We start from the raw sequence: 6,566 nt of genomic DNA, 5'->3' as shown, positions 1-6,566 counted from the left end.
TCGACGTCAAATTCACCGTTCTTAAATTTTTGAAACCGCTCACGACAACTTCTCTCACTTAAGCATCACCACATGCTTCTACAAGATTTATGAGCTGCAGATTTCTTCAAATTAAAGAAATAAATCAAAAGTTCCCGCAAATGACGCTTATTCGGCTCAAAACTCGACATTTTCATACAAAAAAAAAATATGATGTTGATACAAAATCGCTAATATTTCAAGGTTATGATGTTGCCGGATGTCCAATCTTACGATGTGTCGTTTTACATCAAACAATTTTAATTATAGTTTATTAGTGGCGCCGTCTTTTGCAAACGACGGAAACTTATTTGTACTCCCAATAATAAATGTCATTTTTTTTTATTAATCATTTTTTGATCACGATTCAGTTTAATGTCATTTTAATGTTATTGTTCTATTTTAATTTGTTCTACTTTAATTGCGAAAAACTTTTGTATATGAATAATGATATTGTGTGGAAACTGTAAGTATGATTTTTTTCAGTAATTATGTATATGTCCTTTTATACATATGATTAATTAATCAAAATAGTTGGCGATATAATTACTATTTTTGAGAAATACTTTAAGTTTATCAACAAGTTTTAATCTATAAACAGATCACAAATGCGTATGACTAATGGCCAAAATTCTTAATAAATTTTAAGTACTTCAGAAATGATATTTAAATATATGTTTAATCGATACTTAAATAATATTTATTATGTCAACATTAATAAATTTAAATATTATTTAGATATCAATCAAGTATATATTTGAATATCACTTTTTGTAGTACTAGAAATAGCTGAAACCTTTTAAATTCAAAAAATTTCAAAAAATTCTGAACCAGATACGATAGGCGTGTTAAAAAATCACTCGCATAACATGTATTTGATTATTTGATTATTTTAATTTTATAGTAAAAAGGACACCCAAAAGCAGAGGTTGAACGTTTACCGTTCAATTTTCTAAGAAAATAATAAATTGTTACACTACTAGACTAACCTGTGTTGTCTCGAAAAAAAGGCATTCATCATATTATATTGATTTCAAAAAGATTGTATAATAGATCTTTTCTATAACATTTCATTAACCTTTCAACAAGGTTTCATGTATAAGAATCGCGGACATTTTGCTATTTCAGAGCTGTCTCAGAAATGTTGCAGACATATTTCTCAATTTTTATGAAATGTTTCACTTTTCAGTTGAAATATTTCTGAGATATTTCTGAAAATTTTCGGTGCTATATGGATTAATTTCACTGTCAAAATTAGAGCTGTATGGGTTAATTTCACTCAGAATTAGGAGCACATTCTCCATATACGAGTATGGGGAAGACCGGGACTAAGTGGGCATCTTTTTTTCAATTGCAATTTTCAATAACAAAATAAACGATTTTAGTCAAATAATTATTAGCGTTTTATAGAGTGATTATAAGACTACAAGATAGCAATAAAAAAAGTTTTAGTTTGTAACTTCATTTCATTCATAAAAAATGATGTGACTTGAAAAATCTCAAAAATTATTTTTGACTACCTAAACATAATAACGTGGCATCTAAACTAATCAAATTTCATTGGTAAAGAAGATACACGAGATGTCATCTACAATATTGGAACTCATATATGGAAACTCATAAGATATATTTTTGTCACTCAAAATTCAAATGTCAGCTTAGCCCCGGTGCCCACTTAGTTTCGGTCTCTTTTACCTATTTGGCTGCACTCTTTATCATCAAAATGCTTATGTTCTTCATTGTATCTTTCCACAGTACATATAACGTCTCTTACATACAATACATACATACATACAATATACCCATATAGCACAGAAAGATTGCAGAAACATTGCAGAATGATTTCATTGAAACATTGTAATATTGCATGATAGTTGTGAAACATTGCTGAATCATTGTTGCAAAATTCCAACAAAGTTAAGATGTCTGCTTTTTGTTATATTGCAACGAAACGTTCCAGCAATATTGCAATGTAATGTATTTGGATAAATTTTTTACGAAGACTCTAAAATGAAAACTATTTCTATACATATATCTCGCTAACTTTAATTTTTCTATAAATTTTTCTACAATTTTTCTACATTTCTAGTGATATGTGCTTTCCAAAGCAATTTTTGATAAAACCATAAAATATTCCAATAAATATGGTATTAATCCTGAGGGATAAATTTGTTCGTAAGGATAAAGCATATATGTGTGTGCCCCGAACAAATTACAAATATTATCCATATTAATATTGGGTTGTCTGGAAAGTTTGTGCCGACTAACCTATATAATTTAATAAATGTATACTAAAATTTAAATTTTCTGCGTTCAATTTTCTTTCAATGGCACGAATTTTCCGGATAACCCAATATAATAATACAGTCGCTTGGTAAGTTAATCATGGATTAAATTAATCATAGTGATTCTTTTTAATTTGAAATCACTCCGAGTCAATTGAAATCGATTAAAAAATGACGGTATGAAATTTATCAATAAAGTTCGGACACTGGTTTATTCTTGTGTTCACATTAGGCATAAATACATCATATTTACACATAATTAATATTTCAATAAATCGTTTTTAATAGTTTAATTGCTTATCATCTTATCCGATAATGATGCATTGATTGTATCTAAATTCGATATTATATAATCTTTTGATTTCATATTTAAAATATTATAAATATAACATTTAATGAAATGGCCATCAAATAATAGCTCAATAAATTTTTTATTTAAATATAAAATGAATTATATTAATTATTATATCATAAAAATAGCTGTTAAATTAAAAGACTGTACTACGTAAATATTGTCAAAACTTTATATTTTTATTATTATTGTAACAATTAAAGAATTACAGTTTTGCAATGTTTGTGGAATATTACAAGCATATTACTGACATTTTGCAAGCATATTGTTAATTTTTAATTCCTGTAATTTCTCTACAATGTTACATTGCAATCTGTAATATTGTAACATTGCATCAATATTGCTTTAATCTTCTGTGTTGTATGAGTACATATATACGTATTGGGAGTACAAATTAATTCGGTCCGTTTGCCTACAGATGATTCCAGCTGTTGTGAATGGTTCATAGTGACTGATTTTGGCGGTTTCAGAGAGGTAAACATCTGCTAATAATATTCAGTTTATATCGCTTTGAGTTTCATACAAAAATCTTGATTTTTACTTTGAAATGTCGAATTTTATGTTAACCAAGCAGCATTTGCAGGAGGTTTTGATTTTCTGCTTTAATTGGAAGAAAACTACGGCTGAAGCCCATCGAATGCTTGTCGAAGTTTATGATGACACTGTTCCAACTGATAAATCATGTAGGAAATGATTTCGACGTTTCAAGGATGGAGATTTCAGTGTTGAAGATAAGCCTCTGGACAAAAAAAATTCGAAGACAAAGAATTAGAGGCATTATTCGAAGAAGATCAGAGTCAAATGCAAGAGGAGCTTGCAGAATCATTGGGGGTAACTCAACAAGCCGTTTCTGTACGATTGAGAGCCATGAGAATGATTCAAAAATAAGGAAATTGGGTGCCTTATGAAGGTGTCTTATGAAACCGAGAGACGTTGAAAGGCAATTTTTTCATTTGCGAACAGCTGATTCAAAGACAACAGAAAAAAGATTTTTTGCAGGTTTTTTTCGGATTGTGACTGAAGATGAGAAGTGGATATTCAACGACAACCCCAAGAAGAAAAAATACTACGCTAAGCCTGGTCAATCGTTGCCATCGACCTTAACATCAACACCACAGCCGAATATTCGAAGATGCTCTGTACCTGATGGGACCAAGAGGGTCTTGTTTACTATGAGCTGCTAAAACCTGGCGATTCTATTACGAACGATCGGTATCGGCTACAATTGATTCGCTGATTAAGCCATGCATTGCGAGAAAAACGGCCGGAATACAAAGACATGATAAAGTTATTCTTCTTCACAACAACGCTCGGCCTCATGTCGTTAAAGTCGTAAAAAAATATTTGGAAACGCTCAAATGGGATGTTTTACCACACCCGCCGTATTCTCCGGACATTGCTCCTTCTGATTACTGGTTGTTCCGAAGGATGCAGCACAATTTGGCAAGTCACCGGTTCACTTCCTTCGCAGAAATCGAAAATTGGCTCCAAAATTGGATCGCCTCCAAAGACGAGTCATTTTTTCGAGATAGAATTCGAAAATTGCCTGAGAGATGGGAAAAAGTAGTAGGCAGCGATGGACAATACTTTAATTGATTTGTTCATTCATTTTGTTTTGAAATAAATGCATTTTTGAACACAAAAAATGGACCGAACTAATTTGTACTCCCAATACATACATATATATGTATTTTATTTCTGTACATATTTTTGTTAAAAATTATGTATTTTATTTTACTCCAAACGAAAGATAATAAAAATATTTTACGTTTATATATCTATATTAACATATTTATTATATGTATAAAAAAGTATGAATTAAAATTTCTTTTTTTAACTTGACAATGTTTTTGTATATACGAATTGTGCGAATCCATCGAATCCTAGACACGTATACCTTGTCTCTCTTCCTGCATTGTCTCTCTTCCTTTCTCCGAGATACACATCTGGATGAATAGATGCAACTCATGCTCGTAGAACGCTCCAGCGATAGATCAGCTACTCAGTCAGTTAATCTATCAATAAGTCTTTTTTCAAAAATGTTATAGACATTCAGTCAGCCAGTCAATCAGTCAGTTAGTCAGTCAATCGATCAATCAGTGATGTAAAATCTGTGATTGTCGTTAGGTTTGAAGATACGATTGAATATTCTGTTTTACGGACTAGTATTTTGTGCTTAGCATACGTACATAAACGTACATAAATGTACATATCATTTGCAATCGATGGTATCATCGCATCTGATAATATTGCTGTGCTCGCTTTAAAAGCATTATTAGAATATAATCGAATAAGTACAATAGAAATAAAAAAAAATATATATATGTATATTTATTTTGCGTATGAGAATAAGTAAGTGGAGTCACATAAGAAGCTGCAAGGAGAGAAAAAATCGTAAATATAGAATGCACATGAATCGCAACGGATAATGTATCGAGAAAAAGATAATAAGTATACGGCAAATATATGAGAGCGCACGGCTGCGGCGGCGATAACGGTGACGCATATCAATGGCATTGTTGTTTACATAAATAGCGATACCGCCTGAGATCTTCTTCGCGCTATCCCTCCCCTCCCCCGTCCCTCTAACAAGTTCCTTCCTCTCGCGACGCCAGTGCCGTCTAATGGCAGCCGGGCGGCTGTATCCATGGTTCAGAACCCCCTGTACTACTGTACTACTTCTGTAGTCCCAAAATAGTTACTAATATTTTGAGACTCTGTAATCTTATAATATATCATATTAGAGAATGTACAAAATGCTAACAGCCGACTGATGTAATTCTACGTGAAAATTTAAAATAATTTTTCCAATAATTTTTCCATAATTCCAAAAACTGAAAGTCAAAGTGATAAACAATTAAAGTGTGTTTGGTGACTCAAAAAAGTCATGAGTAAAAAGGCATGAGTCCTTACTTACAATCAGGAGTTTTTTCATCCAACGTGGAATATACCTTATTAACTATTATCGTGGCTTCCAGTTTTTAGGAGTTACGAATTATTCTCTCAAGTTAATTGATAGCTAGGTAGCCATAAAAATGCGGAAAAGATGCCTCATGGGAACTAACTCAGCAAACATCAAATATAAATATATTGTAATACAATAAAATATATTGTAATACATTGAAAGTATTGCAATACAATAATATAACGAAAGTAACAAATAACGTAACAGAAGTGTAACATTTTTACTCTATATTATAATTATATAACTTTATTTTATTAGGTGTACAACTTTGCTTCCGTCGTTTTTTTCCGAAATTCGAGGCTTTATTGTAAAAAACTGGTTATGTTTTGAAGTTATCCACGAATCGATCCAATTTTTTACTTCTTCATAAGACCGGAAGTGCTGGTCAGCCAGGCCGTGTGCCATTGATCGAAACAAGTGATAGTCAGAGGGAGCAACGTCTGGAGAATACGGCAGGTGGGAACTTCCCATTTCAACGTTTCTAAATATGTCTTGACCACTTTCGCAACATGGGGTCGAGCATTATCATGCTGCAAAATCACTTTATCGTGTCTCTCGTTGTATTGCGGCCGTTTGTCTTTCAATGCTCGGCTCAAACGCATCAATTGCGTTCGATACCGATCGCTTGTGATTGTTTCAGTTGGTTTTAACAGTTCATAATACACTACGCCGAGCTGGTCCCACCAAATACAGAGCATGATCTTGGAGCCGTGAATATTCGGTTTGGCCGTCGACGTGGAAGCATGGCCGGGAACTCCCCATGATTTTCTGCGCTTGGGATTATCGTAATGAACCCATTTTTCATCCCCAGTTACAATGCAGTTACGATGCAGAAATCCCTTCCGTCTTTGCCTTTCAAGCAGCTGTTCACAAGCAAACAAACGCCGTTCAACATCTCTCGGCTTCAATTCGTACGGCACCCAATTTCCTTGCTTCTGAATCATTC

Source organism: Atta colombica, unplaced genomic scaffold (genome assembly GCF_001594045.1).
Source record: "Atta colombica isolate Treedump-2 unplaced genomic scaffold, Acol1.0 scaffold117, whole genome shotgun sequence".
In the NCBI taxonomy this organism is placed as follows: Eukaryota; Metazoa; Arthropoda; class Insecta; order Hymenoptera; family Formicidae; genus Atta; species Atta colombica.
Note: the sequence above shows the minus strand (reverse complement) of the source record.